A 22,269-nucleotide genomic window follows, 5' to 3' on the forward strand; every position below is an offset into this window, starting at 1 on the left:
GACCTAAATAGGCATGAGAAGACAACAGCAGCTGGCCCTTAGTGCTGCCTTCTGGGGAATCCTTAAGAGCAACAACACCAAAAGGATGTGCCAGAGAATTCAGTTCTTAAGCAGACAACTCCACCTTCTTCCACAGTCTCCTGCCCATTACAGCTGACAAATTCCCATGACAAAGAGATCAGCACAGACCTGCCAACATAGCCCAGCACCAGATACAGCTGCATCTACATCTATCCACTTAACTGTCTTTCTGACAGCTTTTCTATCAAGAGTGAAAAAAGGGTGGCATTCAGCTAGTTTGCCTGCCCTACTGCCTTACAAAATGGAAATGGAGGGCAGAACATCAGAGGTGAGCTCGTGGCTGCATGCCTAGTCTCCTAGCTGTTTTCCTTTGGTGGACAGATTGCAAAGAAATTATTATTTGTCACCAAGTTTTCGTCACTGGGGTACTAGCAGACTTCTCCCTTGATGCATCCACAGTTCATATTTTTAATATCTTATCACCTACACATGGAAAAATGCTGGAAGCCATAAGAGCATGGCCTGGCAGAATTCAGTCTGGTCTAGACTGAACAAAGCTATAGCCACACAGGGCATTCTCAATCATCCATACTCTTCCCCTAAGCAGGGACACTGTTGTACCTTAATTTGACAGCAAGAAAATAAAGAGTGGCTTAAAAGGAAAGCTGTTAGTCAAGGATTTCGTCATAACAGACAGATTTGGAAAGAACAAAGTTCTCATTATACTGACTGTTGAGATTCTCCTTTGTGAAACTGTGACAAATCTAATAGTGCATGGGGGGATATTTTTTAATAGAGTCAACAGGCAGATGGATGAGATTTTAGACAGGCAGAGACAGAAGTGTGTAAACTTCAGCCAAACACAAAGAAAGAGAAACTGCCTGGGAAAATGTAACTGAGAGTAGCTCAGCATGGCTTGGTGTTGGGAGCTGAACTTGCAGCTTTGACAAGGCTGACTTTAAGGCGACCTTCAGTGAAGCTCTTTAACAGTGTATGCTGGGCAATCGCTGGTAAATCTTTATTAATTTTAATTGGCGGCACCCATTTATAAGAACCATTAAAAAGGATAAATTGAGCCCATCCGGCGTAATGTCTTTTGTTAATTAGTTTGTCAGCACTGTTTTAATATCCCCTAATGACTTCATATTTCAGGCCTGACATTAAAGGAGACACTGTGAGAAAGGAAATGGTCTTATCACCGTGTACATTTTTTTATTTTTTTGAACAAAAAGTGTCCTTCCAGGCTTGACCAAGGTTAGGTGTCATTTAACTCAGATAGACAGGTACCACAAGACTTGGAAGGACCCTATCACCCTATCCAAACCTTACCTTGCTACTGAACAACATGCTCTGCTAAGATTTTCTCTTTTTACAGACCCACACTACAGCAGAAGGAATTAAAAGTCATTAGTCACCAAATTCCCATCCTCCGTAGCTCATCATAGACTTGTCCTTAGTGTCAAAACACAATAATGTGGGAAAAATACAGGAAAAACCTGATACACAATTGCAGCCATGCCTCCCGTAAGTAAAACAGGTTAAACCCCACAGAGCTGAAGGTCTTTTGATTCACAAGGACATGAACAACACCAATATTCTGATCTGTCTTGGGGACCACAAACTTACAGATGATAAGTCACCAGACTAAGAGCATCAACAAAGAATGCTTTGTGTATGGATTTAATTTGTAAAAGAAGACAAGGGAGAAATTATTTCTCTGGGGATGATGCTTGGTCTGGAACACAGGTGAGTGAGCAAATCTGCGATTTTGGTGTCAACAGTTTTCTTCTTGTGCTCATCCTGTATTTCTCATAATAGCACACTCAAAGTTTTATCCTGGAAGATGAAGAACTTGAATTCAGTTATGAATGTTGGAAAAGCCCTTCTTATGAGTACAATATTTCAGATCTTTACATCTCAAATAGGTTATGAAGATTCTAAATTAGCTAATAAAACCAATTTAGAACATTTTACCCTTTTTCTTTAATATGTATGCACTTGATAATTTTTATTCAAGGAGAAAGTGTATTCAAGGAAGGGCCAGGAGAAAAATCAGCTGTAGCCATCACAGAAGATAACACAACCCATCACTGTCTGAGACCTCCCTTTATGAGGTGAACCTTGTGTACTTAGACACCTTGTTTCTCTCCTCACACATCTGCCACACAGGTCTTTGAGCTGATGAACACTGGAATTATTCATCTAGGGAAGCATTTCCTCACTATGAGGTCTGCAGCAAATTTTGTTTCCGCTCAGTTTCCTACAGAGACTTGTTCAATCATGGGGAAGATCCTGAATTAACACTGACTTTTTGTCAGTGAAGGGCTCTCTCATGAGCTGGATTCTATTAGGTTTTTTCATTTAAGATTACAGTAGGTGAGCAATATGAGGCAAATAACATCCCCCAGTAGTTAGTGTTACATTTGATGCTTTGGTGCCTAATGTTGGATTAATTCACATGATGGTGAATAAGTGAGACACACCTAATAGAAAAATTAGCTTTTTTTCTGCCTTACACAGCTTTGCAAATCATGAATATTTTCATTAATTGTAAGGTGCTTACATTTATGCTGCAATAGTAAAAGGAAAATTAAATCTTTAGTAAAAAAAAAACAAATTTTTTTCTTTTCCATTTTAAACTTACCCCTACATGGCTCTTCATAGGCATCATACTGAGAATTTCAGATAGACATGTTCAGCTAGATCACCTTTCAGCAAAACACAAACAAGTAATTACTGTAGCAACTGAATCAGTTAACAGTTTTATTACTGAGCAAAATCCTTGCCTCAAAGTCAATTGAAATCTGACTGTAAGAGTCTGGAGAACTAACAGGTTTTGCTTTTTCCATTAAAATTTAAGGTTAATGATTTTATGAGAATTTTTTTTTTTTTTGTGGATACACAGTCATAGCATTTGAATATTAAAAGCTGCTCTTTGATCTCCTCAAAGCCATCCAACCACCTCTGCAAGCTTGTGCCTTGTTTCATGCAGATTTAAAATTTTCAGAGGACTGCTAAAACTATGCCCTATTGTGAAGCACACAGTAAAAGCATGCCTAGGGTGAAATAGATATTCCCAGCAGTCTGAACATCTCTTTGAATGAGCTGCCTTTGCAGGGAATAAAAGTCTTGAGTTTTTTTCTCCAACCAGCCTGTCTCTTGTGCACTGGTGTGCTCCACAGAACTCAGCCTTTCACAATCAAAGGTCTGTATAACACTGGCAGCAGAGCTGGTACTTACTCTCCATTTTGCAGCTCTGACAAATACAAATTTACATAATAATCTTTCATTTTTATAAACCATACTTATTCATGACAAGCATATTTCCAGTCTTCACCACAGAACAAAACCTTGTGTTTTCATTGTTCCAGTACTTCCAGCTCTCATTGTACAAAAAAATTATGCCTTAATTAGTTTTGCTATTGCTAGCTAGAAAGTGAAAAAAAAGAAATTTCATCAGATGCATTAACTGAATGACAGTTGAAATTCACTTAGGAATTGAAAAAGAAAGAAACTAATATTCCTATTTCCAGTCACATCTAAGAGCCAGAGAGAAGAAAGTGGCATCTATCACTACCAAAATATGGCACACTAAGGCCCAGCATTTCCAGTCTATTCCCCTATATATTCCAACACTATTTTCATCTGTTGATGTCCTTCTTTCTTTCATATAACATTTTCTGTACTCCAGCATGTCGCTGTTACTTCTGCTCTTCAGGATTTAGTTATCTATTAAGGAAATGTCCAAATACTAATAAAATGCCTACAAATAAAATTTAATAAATTTAAAATTAAATTTAAAATTAATTAAATAAATTTAAAATTTTAATACCTTTTAAGCCAGTGAATGTGCCTAACATATTCCACATACTTAAAAAAATTTTAATGCTTTAGTGCTAATTTTTAATAAATTATAGTTTTTATCCAAAATACAGCTTGCCAAATTAAAACAAAAGAAAGCAAAACAAAACAACAACAAGAACTAATTTTTTTAAACACCAAAAAACCCCACACACCCCCAAAAAAAAAAAACCAAAACAAAAAAAAACCCCAAAAAACAAAAAAACAAGCCACCCACATCTTAGTGGGTAAGTGTGGAGTAAGAGATGTGGCACCCAGAAAAATAACGTGATCAGTCTAGATAAGTCTGTATAATTAATTTGACAAATGTATATGTACAGAATGACAGGAAGGCCCCATCCATGACATATAGACCCTGTATGTGTCAGCTGCAGTACCCTGCCTGGTCCTCCAGGCCTGTTCTGATCCCATTACCTACCAGAAATCATTAAGGAACTTGGGAAGATTTATCTGTGTGCCTGGATTACTCACTGCATATGTTGAAAATATCAAGTTGAAGCAAGACAAACATCACAACCCATATTTACAAGGACACTTTTTTTTAAAATAAAGCAGTTGTTAATAATAGAATCAAGCTATTATTTTCAATGACAGATAACTACATGCAATATATTCCCTTCAGAAAGCTCACAGCAAAACATTAATTGGTAGTTCCTAGACTGGAGCAACAGCTGGGAGGCCAACATCAGCCATTCCATCAGAAACAGAAAACTGCACTGGTACAACAAGGGCTGGCAGGGGTTCAGACAGCATTTCAAGTGGTCCCTTGTCTCAGCTGGTATTGGACCTGTAGCTGCTTTCTGCAGAGAGCAGCCACCACTGCCTCAGTCACCATGTGACTCTGGCATCCTGCTGTTGATCCTGATGTTTGCTGGAGGCCTGGTGGCCTTCAACAAATTTGTCTGCCTCACATGCTAATACATCCGTGCTTATGGATGCAACAGCATTACTGACTCCAGAGCTAATCAGGTTTTGAGAGACTTTCAGACATGACCTCTTAGCATGCTCTTTTGCCCTCTTTGACTCACTATCTTCTGGTGTCCCTTTCTACCCCTCATACATAAATACCTATGGAATCCATTCACACCCACACAGAAGAGGCTTTCCAACATTCACACAGGAGATCTGACCCTTGTGGGAAACAGAGAGCTGTTAGGTGGTACCATGTGAACTGTACTCCTATGTGCAATGGCTCAAGAAGTGATGTCAACAGGCCTGTGAAAGTCAGAGTAAAAGCTACAAATTTACTTGTTTACAGTGAATATAATTTTTGTTTTTAAAAAAGCACTAAGAACTATAAAGGTAAAACAAATGTGAAGTTATTCAAGTGGTTTTTTATTTAGCATATTGTTTAAATAATAGATTAAAACCAAGTTCAAAATCACCTGCTTTGATCAATCATCAAGAGATCATAGTCTATTTTTTCATCAGAATTAGCTTTGTAGCTTATTGTGGAAGCACTGGAAAAAACAATTGCCTGATTTTCTCCTATGGGAAAGAAATATGAAAGGGAGCAGAAAAAAAAAAACCACAAATTTATGCAAAATCAGAAATGTCACTGTTTGTGTCACATGCTCCAATGTCCTATGACCATTTAGCCAGCAACTTGTTAGTCCTGCATCAGGGTGAGCATCCAGCATCAAAGGAGAGTAGTGCTGTCTTAGCCTGCACTTCCTGGTACAGATCTCAAACCACTGCCCAATACCCTTGTCCTGTTTTGCAAATAAGAAACTGATACACAAAGAAAATTGTTTGTATTCATGGCAGAATCAGGATATGCCTGCTAATGCTTTTTTTCTGGAAAAATACTACCTTTCTTTCTTTTTTTTTTTTTTATTATGGAGGACTAGAAAGTTGAGGCTGCATATTTCTCAGCTCTTCCTTGACAAGAAACCTATTAATCTTCCCAAATTCCCTTATTTTTCTCAGTGTTGCCCTCTCTGTAACTTCTCACAAACAAATTCCTGGTCAGAAGTGGTCCTAAGTGACACAAACCTTCAGTACCAGTCGTTTCAATGACCAATTCCCTCTTTAGCTTCAGACCTGTCACTTATAATCTCACCATCTTCTCTTAATCCACTGCTTCCCATAATGAAAACAGTCACAACTGTAAAGAAAATAGTTTTGAAAATAAAATGGACTCATAATGCAGTTTATAAAGGAATAAAAACCTGCAGAAGTCAATTAATAGGAGTCCCATGGCCCTATTCACAAGACCACACTAAAATTTTCTCACAGAAGAGAAAATAAGCAAAATCAAGCAAACACGAAGATTGTTCACTAAAGTGGAATTTGTCTCCAAACATTTGATAGCTCACACCTGTCCTTTGTTACCCAGTTTTATACAAATAAAACAATCCACTGAATAATCCATATGAATAGTCTTGATCTGGAACCTATGTACAATGACTTCCTTACTTGTGTTTTGTTACACAAATAATGTTTCTTCCATTCTCCTGCAAAAAATAATGCAGTTTTGGAATAATTTCTTGCCAAGAAGCTCCATTGTTGCTTTGTGGGACCATTCCACATTATACTCACTATTTCCAATGAGATCAACCTGTTCACAACCATACAGTTTCATGGAATCATAGAATGGTTTGGGTTGGAAGGGACCTTCAAATCACCTAGTCCCCCCTCCCTGCCATGGGCAGAGAATCTTCCACTAGAAAGTGGTTTCAAAACCAACAAAAACTAAAAAGGCAAGTGCATTTCAGGTTTTATATTAGTAAACCAGAGCTGCTCTCAGTATTTGCCTGCCTTTATGGAGGGGTGAGGCAACCACAGGAATAGATCAGCATCCACTCAAGCACTTCCAATAACTTTTTCATTGTCTTCTCCATTAGTACCAAGCATTGTGTACATAAGCAGGCTCTACATATCCATAGAGAAAGCTGAGACACGTGGTGAAAGGGAAGCTGGTTAGAGGTACTTAATCCAGTGGGTACTAGAGGTGCTCAGGTCAGAGCCTGCTGAAGGGTTACCAGGCTGAGCTCTGCTGGGGGAAAACAGGGGATTATCCCTGGGAGCAATTGTACTGACTCACAAGACATGTGGAGCCTGGTCTAAGCCCAAGCCTAGCCTAGAGTACTGCGAGCCCCAGTCTCTAATTGCTGGCTCCTCTACCCAGCCTGGGTGATAGGAAGAGAGCAAGAAAGCCTACCTGCAGAGCAGCACCTGGTGGCAGCTGGAACAGCTGCACTGCTTCTGGATTCCTCCTGCCTGAGCACCTCAGCCTCTTGGCAGAGCTCACAATACAGTGCTAACTGCAGGCTTTCACAGATCAGGGCCACTAAGTTCTCTCACTGTATCTGACAGCAACTAATGCCTGAAATCACATTGGTCTTAACAAAGGCTGTCCAGAGTTGCAACATTCAAGCACAGTCCTTTTCCAAAACCAGAATCTCTTAGCACAAGGCTTATCTCAGAGCAAACTGCATTGCATCAGCCCCCTGGAAGAAGTACTTTGAAAGGTTTTGACCTTTCTTTTCCATTTGGGGACAAAAGGGTTTCAATCATATCATCCAACACCTAAAGAAGAACAGATTATCACTCCTAAATTTGAGAATCAGAAGTAACACTTTAAAATAGCAAGCAGCAATCTTTGTGACAGTGAAAAATTCACTTGGAAAGCATCAAAGTGTGTGGAGACCTCACACAGTTTGGAGGAGCTAGTTCTTTGAGATCTAGCTGTGGCTCAGTTAGATGGGTCCTAGAAACAGCTCTTGATGCCCCCCACAGAGGAGATTAGGATATCAAACAAGTGCTCTCAGAAAGGGCACTAATTCTGCTTTTGCTGTTATTCTGTACAGAGATCTCATGTAAAACTCTCTGCCCTCCAGGTGATACAGTAATATTAGTTCACTCACATCAGCTCACTCATGATCTGCCCTGACAAAAAGGACAATTAAACTGTTGAAAATAGAACTACTTTTAAAGTTGAGGGAAATCCTCACATGGTTGATTTTATTAATATTGTTCACACAGCTTTCTACATGCAACACATATACCTAAATGATTTATATAACTGAATTCACATTTTCACTTTCTATGCAGTGTATAGCGATCAATTCACTCTTTGCAACAAAATTAACCTCACACTGCTCTCAGCCATACAAAAATAACAAAGTAGGAGTTGTGAATTTCTCTGTTAACTGAAAATCAAACAAATTCAGCAGAAACACATTGCTACTGTCTAACCAATAAAAATGTTATATATCTTAGGAGAACACAGATTCAATTTCCTATTCATACTTGGCAATTGTTAGCTAACTCTGTGAAATTCCTCAGAAGGTGATAAAGCATGGGCTGGATAAATGGGTTGTAAGGTGGAATGAAAACCTGCTGAACTGTCAAGGCTGGAGGCCAGTCACTAATAGTGTACATCAGGGGTTGGTACTGGGGCCAGTAGTATTTTACATCTTCATTTATGGCCTGGATAATGTGGCAGGGTGCACCCTCTGCAATTTTGCAGACGGTACAAAATAGGGAGGAGTGGTTGACACACCAGAGATTAGTGCTGCCATCAGAAGGGCCCTGGTTCAATAGGTCATGAAAATTAACAGCAAAATGCCAAATCCTGCATCAAGGGTGAAATAACCCCACACACCAGTGCAAGATGGGGCTGACTAGCTGGAAAGACTCTTTGAAGAAAGGGATCTAGGGATACTGAGCATGAGCCAGCAATGTGCCCTTGTGGCAAAGAAAGCAAATGGCCTCCAGGACTGGATGAGCATTGCCAGCAGCTTGAGGATGGTGTTCCTTCCATTCTGCTTAGCACTGGCAAGATCCTACGTGGAGTGCTGCATCCAGGACTGAGCTTTCCAGGACAAGAGACATGAATAGAGTGTAGCAAATCCAGCATGAGAGCCACAAAAACCATTTAGGGTCTGAAGCACCTATCATACAAGGAGAGGTTGAGAGAGGTGAAATTGTTTAACCTGGAGAAAAGAAGATGCAAGGAGAATCTTACAAATGTGCAAAAATACCTATTCAGAAAGAGGAAAGAAGACAGAACCAGATTCTTCTCAGTGGCATCCGGTGACAGGACAGAAGGCAATGAGCACACAGTGAAACACAGGAAGCTCCATTTAAACATAAGAAAAGTTCAGTGTGATGGTGGGCAAACACTCAAACACACTATTTCAACATAACTTTAATCAATGGCTGTGGATTCCATGCTTTTGTGTGCTCTGGCTGACACCTCCATATATTTTTACATGTATATAAGCATTCAGCAATGCTCCAGATTCAACTTTTTAAGCCATCACAACCTTGTATTCTCAGAGCGTCAGAATATGAAACATCCAAATAACATTGACATCTAGCTAAGTTTATGTCAGTTCTGAATTCACTGAACTCTTGGAGGTTATTCAGAAACAGAAAGAGAAGTAGATACTATAATAAAGGAATTTTTATATCAAACTGTAGTTTGTAAATTGGGTAGAACTATATCTTCAGCTACTCTGGCATTATTTTACCCCTCTAAATCTAAAAGAAAACAATATAGTTAGTTTTTACTAACTGATCTTTAAATTTTTCTTCATCTTCACTTTTCACATTTCCAGCAAATACAGCACCATACTAAGGAAAAATGCAGAAAACTCAAACCACCGAAACCACCTACAAATGTCTCCTTAGGCTGATATCACAGGTCTTTTTGCTAATCCCTTATTCAAGTACACATATCCTCAGCACCTGTCTTTGTGAGATAATTTTTTATTATCAGCGGACTCGATTCAGTATTTGTTTAGTTTTCAGTCCATTGAATGTAAAAACTCCTGCAATACAATGGGGGAGGTGAATAAAAACAGAGAGTGGATCTTTACTTGTCACAGATACAATCTACCCTCTGGGTAAAACTTTCATTCCTGGAAAAGCCAGATGGAAAGACTACGGCCACGTTAATGGAAATAAAAAAGCAAAATGTCAGGTGACTACAAAGAAAATGTTCATTGAGATGGGTCTTGAAATAAAACATTTCTATTCTTTGGCTACTACACCTTTGGCTAACCTTCGGCTAACCTACAGAATTAGTTTATTATACCCTGCCAAGTACAGGGTATTTGGCAAAGTTCACCCAACAGAAAGAACAGATACAGAAGGTACAAGAACTGTTCTGGGTCAGACCAAAGGCCAGTCTAGCCTGCTAACTTGTCTCCTACACTACCTCACAGTCACTGAATCCCAGAGCAGAATCAACCCTGGAACAGTCAGCCTGAATAGAGGCAAGTTAAGAACTCATCTTACTGTCTGTGCTACTGTGAACAGAGACCAGAGGTGGATACCAAGTGAAAGGCATAAGACATCCTAAGCATATGAGAGGAGCCTGCTCTAAAACTTTCAAAGTAACTAATTGTGGCTTGTGGAAGAAGATATTCCAGTGAGTCTGTATTACACTATGGTTTTTAAGGCATTAACTTCAAAGACAAGCATGGATGTATTTAACACAAATCAAAATATCCTAGCACCAATATCCTCTCCCATTCCAGATCCCATTATGATCATAAGCCAAGAAGAACATCATGATAAAAATGCTGTGCTCATACACCTGTGAGGAGTCCCCAGCCTGAAGTGGAAACTGGAAATCTGTCAACAAGAAGACAAGTGAGCCCCAGTGGCATTCTGTGATGAAGGGAAAACATCAGTGGACAAGGGAAGAGCTATGGTTGTTATCTGGACATTTGTAAGGCCTTTGACACAGTCCCTCACAACACCCTTCTCTCTAAATTGGAGAGATATGGATTTGATGGATGGACTGTTTGGCAGATGAGGAATTGGCTGAAGTGGACAATGGCTCACTGTCCAGACAGAGATCAGTGACAAGTGGTGTCCCTCAGATGACTGGGATGAGCACAGTTATTTATCTTCATCAATGACATAGACAGTGGCATTGAGTGCACCTTCAGCAAGTTTGACTGCAAGAACCAAGCTGAGTGATATAGGTGACGTGCCAGGGGGACAGAATGCCATTCAGAGGGACCTGGACAAACTCAAGTAGGTCCATGGAACCTCACAAACCCAAGTGCAAGATGCTGCACCTGAGCTGAGGCAACCCCCAGTATCAATACAGACTGGGGGATGAAGGAATTTAGAGTGTCTGAGAAGGAAAAGGAATTGAGGGTGCTGGTGGATGAGAGGCTGCACATGAACTGACAACACTCACCTGCAGTCCAGAAAGCCAAATATATCCCAGGCTGCATCAAAGGCAGTGTAGCCAGCAGGCTGAGGGGGTGATTTCTCCCCTCTGCTTCACTCCATTGAGACCCCACCTGGAACACTGAATCCACTCTGGGGTCTGCAGCACAGGAGGGAACTTGTCCTGTTGGAGTGGGTCCAGAGAAGGGGCACAAAAATGATCAGAAGGATGAAATGCCTCTCTTGTGAGGAAAGGCTGAGAGCTGGGGTTGTTCAGCCTGGAGAAGAGAAGGCTCTAAGACCTTATTTTGACCTTAAAGTAGTTACAGGGGGCTTACAAGAAAGATAGGGACAGACTTTTTAGTAAGTCCTGTTACTAAAGGACAAGAGATAACATTTTTAAATTAAAAGAGCATAAATTTAGAATAGTTATAAGGAAGATTTTTTTATATTATGAAGGCAGTAAAACATAAGCACAGGTTACCCACAGAGGTGGTAGATGCACTGTTCCTGGAAACATTCAAGGTCAGGTTGGATGCAATTCTGAGCACCTATTCTGGCTGATGTCCGTGCTCATTGGAAGGGTGTGGACAATATGACCTTATAAGGACCATTCTAACCCAGACTATGCTATGACTCTATGTTGAGAGTGTTCTTTTCAGTTTGAGAGCCATCTAATGGTACATGATTGCTCAGGACACACTGGTGGGTTTTGCAGTAGTGAGAACAAGTTTCTGCTTCAGACTTCTGTGGCTCTTTGTATGTTGGATGCATCTGAAGCATACCTAGAACTCCGGCCTTCTGAAGCTGCACGCCCCTGTGTCAATGCAGCTCACAAGTACCAGGGCAAGGAACTTGCAAGAGTTGAGTGTGTTCTTCCTTGGGCATCTGCCTGGAAAACAGTCTTCAAGAGATAAGGTGGTTGCTACATGACATTCCAGGAAATGTCATTCCCCTTTTGAAATGTCTTGTCTACCACAGGAATCACATTAACAAGATTGAGATGCTTGTCTGTTCCTCAAAAACCAAGCTTTCCCAGAACAAAGATGACAAAAGGAAAGTACTAAAAGCTAAGAATACTCAAACCCAAAACCCACCACCACTAAGGAATTATTAGCCTTTTAGCTCTGTCTGTGCTACATAAATAAAAATGAGGGATTTTATTAACACTGTCTATGCTATATGGAAGGTTCTCAAGGAGCAGTGCATTTTCTGCACATGAAAATCTGCTGAAAGTACTGGATTTTTCCATTTTCATGTAAATCAAAAATGTCTTTGTGTAGTGTTACTTCATACAACCAAAATCCTAGAAATTATGTATTTAAAAGATTCATAAATGTGATACCTTGCAGAATTCAAAATATTTTACAGTTATTTTATTGGGGTTTTTAAAATTATGCTAATATTTATAAATATAAAAATGTGATTATCTTTTAACTGCGACTAAAAAATTCACGTTATGTTATTGAAAGTCTAGGGATTGAGGGCTTCACAAAATTTCTACTATGCACAAGGTACCAACACCCAGCAACACAACTGTGTCACAGGAAAAGCAAAGTTGAATGACTACTGCAAGTGCAGAGCTTCTGGCAGTAGAATTACACAGCAGAGGGAGCAATTGCCCTTCACCACAGAAGCAATTGACTCACTTTTATTCCTTACAGCATTAGCATTGCTGTAGCTGCAAATTATTCAAAGATGAGTTTGTACACCAACATAGTAGCTCTTATTAGAGGAAAGATGAGAACTGAAACAAAAAAAAATAAATAAAAACAGCCCTGCAAGATCAAAAATCCTCTGAGTACAGCTGAGTACAAGAACTCTGCATTGACTTTGATAGGCATTGGTAAAGCATCCAAGAGAAAAGGCAGCTGGTCTCTGTTCAGGAAAAGAGAGAGATAATTGCTAGTGTGAAATAGTGAGAGTTTGTGAGAAGGGAAATTATCATTCATTATAATAACTATGCTGAGTCTACAGTTGATAGTGACAGTTTTATATTCTAAGATATAGAAGGTGTTTTGAGAACAAAAGACATGAGAACAGGGGTAAACCAACTGTGTATGTGTTTTTTCTTCGCTAGTTTTCTGTGAGAGTTTATTCTGGTGTATAGTCATTTCTTGACCTACAAAGCTTCCAGGACACCATTTGGTGCAAAGGCTGAACAAGGTACATTCTTGGCAGGGAGAATGTAGCAGCTAGAGACATGGGGTGTATCATTCATATTAACAAACAGGAAGACCCTCCAATTCAGAATGCATCTAGAAAATGTGCTGCAGGTTTCACAGCACTGTGTTTATAGAACCTCACAGAGAAGATGTGTCTCATGCCTTACACAATTAGGGTCACTGGAATGCAAGACATTGTGGCTCACACTGTTCACACATGAACACAGTAAAATCAGCAATAAAATGAGAGCAGATGGACACATTGAGTGATTTGTATTAATATCTAAAGGTGATGCTTGCCCTCAATCCATTCTTTAAATCTTTACTTTTCTAAAACAGAAAAAATACTGCAAATTTCCATTTGCAGTTCTTCTGCCTACCAGACTAGACATAGTTATACCAAGTGTTAGTCTTAGCTATCTTTTCTTTTGCACCCTTTGATTCCCACTAATATAATAAAATTTAACATTTTGGCCTTCCCTTTGCTATTCAGTCAAATCAGTTACAGGATCTAAAACTGAGAAACAGATCTTTCCTCAGCATGGGTTCCCAAGAAGAGCAACTCAGTCATCAATAAAAGAAATAACTCATCAATTTATTAAAATTGATTTGTTAAAAAATATTTTGGTTATTTTCAATAAACCAAGACATCTTAATATAAAATAAACTGCTAGAAGTCAAGAATTATAACATATAATAACCAGTTTAGTCATAACCACACCACTGGAAGGTAACTTCCACCCTTTCCAAGGACCAGTGAACTGATAGATGCTGCCTGCAACACCAACTTCTTCCAAAGGTCCACTTCTCAGGATAGAAGGCAGCAATGTTCTGGACAAAATCAGGATACTACATGGATCTGCTACATGGATCTGCCCTGCAGCTGACCACATTCTCACTGTGGGTATCCCATCACACACAGCAAGCATACTAACCACCAGGAAGTAGAAGTTACTTTCCTTGCTCAGCACTGAGACCAGCAGGAATCACCACAAAAAGTGCAAATGGGTGTCTGGCCAGCACCGTAAACAAAATGACCAGAAACTCCACAAGCAGCTAATGAGGATCTGTCCCTTTGTAACAGCTGGTTTCAGGCAAAGAAAAAGCTGAACATCCGCAGGGATGGCTGTGAATTGGCCAGTCTCCACCTACAAACAGAAAAAGCTGCTGCCATTCATTCCACAAGTGTTCTTGGAATTTGCTTGCTACAGCTTTAAAAAAGGTCAGATAGAAGGTGCTCAAAAAAGAGTTATGCTGTGATCACTCTGGCTGTTTTAACTGGGCAGCCAGCTCTGGCTTGTGACTGACAGCTGGGAAATGCAGCTACCAAGAGACTGAATTGCATCCACATTTAAGCACTCGTGTTTCATCGAGCACATAAATTGTACAGCAGGAATTTAGGGGATGGAGCAGCTGCATTATGAGGAGAGATTTCTCTCCCTAATTTGAAGACATGCAGGCTGAGGGAGATACAACTGAAAACTGCAAAATAATGAAGGCAGTTGAGAAAGTGAGAGCAGATTGTTAGTTACCAAACCTTGTAATACTACAAGTATGGGCACTCACTCAAACTGCATGCAAGATAGGTTTCAGAGAAAAAAATTATTTTGCAAACACAACTGTAGTGAAATTTTGGTGATGTGGGACTAGGAGACCAACAATATCAGCAGGCTAGACCAAAAAAGCAGGCTACAAAAAGAGAATTTTTTTATGGACAGCAATTCCAAAATAGGTAAGGGAATGGCCTCTGGGAGGTGTACCTCCCAGAGATTTTAATCCAGTGACTGTGGATGCTGGGAATGCACAAATGAATGGTCAGGAGCATGTTCTAGCTCCATGTAGTATTACCTGCTGTTACTGTCCAAGCAAAGATACCTGTCTAGGTGGGCCTTAGGTTTGACAAAATAAGGTCTTTCTTACACTTTTATGCATGAAGCCATGACTGGAGAAAGTCATTGCCACTTTAGGGCTAAGAGCCCAACTCACTGCAGGAGAAGCAGCTGGCGTGGCTTCCCCTGAAATCTGTCAGACCACATGTACTTCAGAAACCTGTGCAGAAGTTATAATGCAATAAGCATACACATTGAAGAACTGCTTCTGCCCCCAAGAGCATTGAAGCCAAATTCAGAATTGTTTCTGTTATATCTTGGTAGCTGTAAGTACTGAACTTTTGCAAAAATTCCTTTGCTGTTTTTCCTTACATGCAGCTCCTGCCCATAATACTCCCTGCTCCAGAGGAACTCAGTGATGGCACCAGGCTTTGTCCCTGTTACAGTAAGAATTTCTCCTCAAAACTTGCAACCAAACAAGTAATCTCAACTTACAGCTTCATAAAGGTGGTATCTAATAATGGCATGCCCGCCCCACTCTCAAAATGTGAGAGCAGAGAATTTTAAAGAAAAAATCTGTCATTTGCTAGCACTCAAACACATGCTGGCTTCCTCTGAGCACAACAGATTTCACCTGTTTCCTTCCTTTTCCTTTCAGATCCCACAGCTGTGACGGATATGTTACTAACACACACAGCACATGTGCCATATGTCCCTTTATCTTCCTCTTTCCATTTCTACACCCCTGAAGTACTGAGAGGAAATTGAGCTGGCCAGAGTTATGTGGATGTATGCAGGGCCCAGTCAGTCATGACACCAGACAGATTGACAGTAGCTACTGCTCCTCCTACGTATTAAATGCCACCTCTTTTCCCAGAATTTTCCATAACATATGCAGTGGGCACTAGTCTAAACTTGACTACAACTTACCCAGCTTCATACTGTAGTGGATGGGTGGGTGGATTTCTGAATATTCTTATGATTTCCCAGGAAGCCATAAGAAAGATGGATATAATTTTAGTGGAGCCCACTCTTTTCTCAAGTTTGAGGAAAAATCTGTTTCCATTTTCTCTGAAGCCTGCAAGGCAAGTAGGAAGGCACAACATTTTCATCATTGAAATCTAAAAATTATGACAATACACTAGCTCATTTCTCAGCATTCCAAATAAAACTGGAAAGCATAGTGTTGTATAACACAAGAAGACAAGCAATGTCCTGCAGTGATAGAGATTTTATCTAGCTCCCATTTCAATGGCAACTGGCCAGCTGGAAGTTGTTCATAAGTATTTATTTGATAGCAAGATGAGTTACACTGGTCCAGTTGCCTAGAAAAGAAATCATTGGAAATTACAAGAGGAAATAAATTATTAAAGCCATCATTTCCTCCCCTAGGCATCATAAAGGTATAATCCACTCTGTGCCCTTAGACAGAATCGATTTGATAAGGTTGTCTGAGACAGCAGAGAACTGGACTAGAATCCTTGCCAGTGGAAGTGAACAGTGGACAGCGTCAACTCTTCTAAAACTGGGAGTAACAAATAAGACAATTGGGTTCTCAGCAGTACAAAACAGCAGATCTTTACCAAGATCAGCTTCACACAACTGCACTATTAATGAGATCACCTGTCTCAAATGGCCTAAAAAAATTTAATAATCAGAAAACTGTATGATCTTAAAGTCATTCTGGTTGTGGCAAAGGAGATTAATGTAAAAAAGAACCCTAAAACCAAACAAGCAATGAAATGGGAAAGAGACATTAGGAGACACTAGAATGGGTTGAAAGTAACCAGGCCCGGGCATGAGATATCAAAGTCATTCCTTGGCATCAGACATCATGCAGGAAAGTTACTGCTTACAGAGGCAGACAGAAGAAGTTGCATTTATTGGAAACATTGTCTAAATTTCATGTTTTCTAGATTCTAAGTTAATCCCCGTCCATTTTTAGGAATTGCTTTACTTTTCATTGTCCTGCAGGGAAAACACTTGATCCTACACATTACACATATTCATTCCTAACCACTAGATGTCACTCAACCCATTTCTGTCTCATGCCCACTACCTCGGTAATTTACTCCCGAGGGAAATAAAACGTGTAAAACAAAAAAAAAAAAGGCTAAAGAATCGCTACGGAGAAAAACAGAACATGTCCCACAGTGCACACAAAGTTTCTTTGTAAGCCTGAAGTAGCTTTCAAATATGCATAGGTCAAGACGTGTGGAAGCTGAGACAGATTCAGCACCACTTTCAGAAGGAGAGGGTAAAAAGATCAACTCCATAGTTACAGGCACAGACTTATGAACAGTTCAATTTATTTCAAATTCAAACAGCAACAAAGTTAACAACTTAGATGGAGAGAATCGGCTCTTAAGCCTCTGCAAAGTCCACTATATTCCCAAAGTGTGAGCCTTGATCCCTGGTGTATATTTCTAATCATAGAATCTTAAAATGTTTTGAGCGGGAACGGACGTTAGAGATCATCCAGTTCCAGCCTCCTGCCATGGGCAGGGACACCTTCCACTAGAACAGGCTGCTCAGAGCTCCTTCCAACACAGCTTTCCTCGACCACTTTTGTGAAGGGCAGCCACAACTCATAATAAAGAATTTCTTCCTAGTATCAAAACCTTCTTCTTTCAGTTTGAAGCCATTCCTCCTTGTCCTGTAACTACATGCCCATGTCAGAAGTCCCTCTTCAAGCTTTCTTATAGTCTTTAGGTACCAGAAAGCTGCTAGTTCTCCCCAGAGCCTTCCCTTTCCCAGGCTGAACAGCCCCAGCTCTGTCTGCCTGATTTCACAGGAGAGGTGCTACAGCCCTCTGATCATCTTCATGGACCTTTTATGGGCCCCCACCATCTCACCAGAGCAGACCAGAGGGACAAAGTCACTATATATAGGCATATACCACATCTCTGTGATGCCAGTAAGATCATAGCCCCACAGGCACCTACACATCTCCAATTCCTCTCATTAATTCCCACACTGCGTGCAATTGCATAGATGCATTTCAGTTGAGCACCCCATGCCATCCTAGTGAAGACAACTACCTGCTGTCTCTCTCCACATACCTTATAAAATATTCCCTTGGCAAAGATATCTTTTTTGTTTACAGCCAGTTTAAAAAATGAATTCAGCTCTTTGTACTATATCTTAACTTTCATGAAACCTCAGCCCTACCTGCAAAACCTGCAATGATGAATTCTCTCCCCTGTACAAACAGATGCCATTGTGTGGCATCAAGAACATTTCAAATGATGCCTAAAAAAATGTTATGCAGAACAGAATGTGAAAGTGTAATTACTAGATTAGCAGTTTTCGGCAAACCAGGGAACATATGATAAGACTGTGAAACAGTAACAGGGAAAGGAAAGGAGGGGAAATCAAGAACCAGGATTAACACTGATGAAAACAATGTGCCATTTGTTAATAGTGATAGACCCTTTTTTCCATGAAACTTTTTATTCATACTGTTCTAATACATTCCTCAATGTATTAGAATATTAATAAATTCCTGTCTTCTTTTCAGTTTATGACATAACAGAGCAGATCAGTATAGCTCTACTGATCTACACATTTCTACTCCAACATCAGTAAAGCATTTCCAACAGTGAAAATAAACTATTTATTTAGCATAGCTAATTCTTTTGTAATCAGTCCTCTCCAGTCCCCCAAACCTACCGTGCTATAGGAATTAACCTACTTTCAAAAAAATATTGAAGTCTTTCCACACGCACAGAATTTTCATTCACTTACAATTTATGTAGCCTAGAAACCAAAATAAAGAAGGTTGGCTTGCTGCTTAGGAGAAAACTCACATTACGTCCCTGGTCTGCCACTGTCTTCCTTCAGGATCGTGGACAAGCCATTCAGGACATGTTTACAGTTCACAGCAGAGAACAATGCAGAGTGCTCTGAACTGCAGATTCCCAAGCCAGGAAACACACACAGCACAGCACTGCTGAACCTCTATGAACCAGTCAGTACTGGTACATTAAGGTATCATTGCATGGAGGTGGTTGCCTGGCTCATGAGATCAGTGATCACACAACCTGCTCAGGTGTCTTTTCACCAACAATAAAAGCACTTGTGGTTCTTTATCTCTTTTCTCCATTTGAAGAGTGAGAAGAGTAGCCCTCCGATGTTTTGTAAAGATGTTGCAGGCATACAAACAAGAAAACTAGGGAAGTGCAGACAGAACTGAGTACCAGAGAGGAGAGAATGCATGCAGAATTCTAAAACCCATGCAGCACTTGAAAGTTGCTTTCCTGCAATAATTTTATCTGAGGCATCAGGGGAAAATTTTTTTTTAAAAATCTATTACTACTAAATGATAAAGTTAGAACTGGAGACACTAAGGACCAAGCTGTGAAGAGAAAACTGATAAGGATTAATTTGACTTGGAAAATTATAAAAAATGTCAGCACAAATTCCAGAATGTACTGACAATCTGCAGCATTAATGATTAGACAGACAGCAGTTCAAACTGCATGCACGAGACTTGGCACAGGGAATTAAACCTGTGGCTCCACCTAAGTTCCTGACCTGGCTAGTACAGGAGTGGTGTCTTTTGCACGTGCAACTGAATGCTCACTGTAACCCCTGTAAGAAAGGCTCACATGCTAGACCAAGCTCAGCACACTAGTTTGGAAGTAAGGAATCTTACATTTAGATTTCTATTTCACACAAAGCATTGTTGGGATTTGAAAGCAGTTCTTTCAAAAATAAAAAATAAATACCCTGTCTGTTGATGCATTCATTATTCTGTTTCTAGTTAAATCTTTCAGAAGCGTCTGTTCCGTACCAGAGTAGAACAGGAAAAATGTTTTATGGGATAGGAGCTCATTTCCTCTCCATCTCTAGAAAATAATATCAGATAGACAAAAAGGAAATTAGGAATTTTATGATAAAATTCTACCTTTATTCAAAAGCTCACTGGAAAAGTTAATGAACTTTAAAACAAGTACAATTTTTTGCAATTTGTGTTCCACAGTCCCTTCAGAAAAAAAGTCCTTTTCCTTCCCAGCTAAGCACAGCACTTTATACCTGTTATATTTATAAACATATTCCTTTCAGTAAAGTTTGATGTGAAATCATATCAGTCTGTGGTCTTTCCTGTAGACCCACTCAAAGCTGGATTAGCTACAAGAGATCTGGAGAAGACTTTTTTACAAGTGCATGTAGTGACAGGATAAAGGGAATGGTTTCAAACTGATAGGGGGTAGGTTTAGATCAGATATTAGGAAAAAAATCTTTACTGTGAGAGTGGTGAGGCATTGAAACAGATTGCCCAGAGAAGTCGTGGATGCCCCATCTGTGTTCAAGACCAGGCTGGATGGGTCTCTGAACAACTTGATCTAGTGGAAGGTGTCCCTGTCCAGTGCATGGGAGTTGAACTAAATGATCTTTATGGTCCCTTCCAACCCAAACCATTCTATGACTAATACAGAAGTCTCATAAATATTTGCTGACATTTTAAAGCTTGATTGGATCTAAATCTCCTCTCTCTTAGGTGTGATCTACACATGAAAAGAAATCAGAATGACTGCACCTGAAGAGAAAAATGTGTGGAGTCACTATATCAGTCTCTGTTGAAGTCATTCCTCACTGCCAACAAAAGAGGGCTATTCTGGAACTGCTATGCCAGTTGATCTCCCAGACAAAATATTACATGTGCTGTAATCAAATAACAAAAGCTTTACTGTTATCTGCATAGGTAGTCCCTGATTAGAGCCAAGGCAAGAACAAATTTAGGGGCAAAGGTAGAATTCCTGCTCAGGACAAAGGTCTACTGCAGCACAGTGATCTCAGCACGGATTTCTGCACAGCAGAGAATTTCACTGCTCGTAAAGACAGTTGTATGAATAGGCTAAAGGGAGTACTGTGAGTTGGAGAAAACTAAACACAGGGGAAGAAAACACACAAATAAACACCATTTAGACAATGAGTTTCAAACCCCCATCTTCAAGTGAAAAGTAAAAAAAAGAAAAAAGGAAGGGGAAGGAAGGGGAAGGAAGGGGAAGGAAGGGGAAGGAAGGGGAAGGAAGGGGAAGGAAGGGGAAGGAAGGGGAAGGAAGGGGAAGGAAGGGGAAGGAAGGGGACGGAAGGGGAAGGAAGGGGAACGAAATAGCCTCAAAGCTAAGTACTCTGGGAAATAAATTCAGAAAAATGCTGATTTGTCACATAAGGTTTTTCACAGAGCTCTTTCAGGAATACAGAAAAGGGAACTCAGTCTGAAACAGTTACAGAAGAAGGAAGTTAGTGCCACAGAGAACCTTAGATCACAAAAAGTTAGGCCAAGTTGGATAAAGACAGCACAACCCCTACTCATGCTCTAAGCAACATTCAGTGTTACATAGAATCATGTACTTTGGGAAAAACCCTTAAGATCATTGTGATGTTCCAGTTCACAATAAGAAAATGCAACTAAACAGTGGCCTAAAATGGCCATTAAGAAGAAATCTCTACTAAGTGTTTTAATTGGTTTTATGCAAGGTCACAAAGACACTGTATTTGAAGACCAAAAAAAAAAACAAAACAACAATACCCAAAACCAAAATGACGCCATAAGAACAAATGATTGTCAGAAGCAAAAAAACCCTCAATATTAACAAAAATCTAGAAGACAGTATAGAACAAAGGGAACATATCATTCACTATCCATGTAGTCCGTGTTCCCAGAAACTAATATCAGATCCTCTCTAATAGAGACAAAACTCCCACCTCACAGAAGAACAGAGGAAAGAATTTATTTTTCCAATGGTCTGTATGCCACTTGCATACTTCTATTAAATATTTTATATATTAAAAAATAACGTATATAGTCATAGTGCAATAATTTCTGCCTTTATTTCAATCCTTTATCAATGTTTTTTATTTTTTCGCTAACAGCAAAACTTAACTCTGTCTTAACAAAGTTTCACCCATTTAAACTATTCTCAGATGTGATACACACAGAGCATTTGCACAGTCTTCCTCTACAGAACACAGGTAAGTGAACAATTTATGTTGTTATTGAACAGAAATTGCATGCCTTCTGGTCCCTCATCATCCTAGCCAGTGTGCTGCCAGAAATGAAAGGCAGTGTTTAATGCACATTTTACACCCTGCACTGCAGGCAGCAGCACCCCATGGCACGGAAGCACAAGCTGTGCAGAAGGGGAAGTGAAGTCTCTGTCCTCTGCTGTCACCTCAGTTCTGTCCAGTTCCCGCTACAGGGACTGGCTCACTTGGCATGGCTCTGCTCTATCTTTTTTCAGCTGGCA

At 39.9% G+C, this 22,269-nt stretch overlaps 1 long non-coding RNA gene across 3 annotated transcripts in view; it reads right to left on the reverse strand.

Moving 5' to 3' along the window:
- The window catches only part of LOC127059692 (uncharacterized), a 114,495-nt gene that overhangs the window by 90,265 nt on the left and 1,961 nt on the right, over nt 1-22,269 (reverse strand). For 2 of the 3 annotated variants that reach the window (XR_007777725.1, XR_007777723.1), the window contains exon 2: nt 2,666-2,729. This is a non-coding gene — a long non-coding RNA (uncharacterized LOC127059692). Of the gene's footprint in view, nt 1-2,665; nt 2,730-15,943; nt 16,092-22,269 lie in introns of all 3 variants that reach the window. The other variant, XR_007777724.1, reaches the window with a different exon arrangement.

Source organism: Serinus canaria, chromosome 5, assembly GCF_022539315.1.
Source record: "Serinus canaria isolate serCan28SL12 chromosome 5, serCan2020, whole genome shotgun sequence".
NCBI classification, from domain to species: Eukaryota; Metazoa; Chordata; class Aves; order Passeriformes; family Fringillidae; genus Serinus; species Serinus canaria.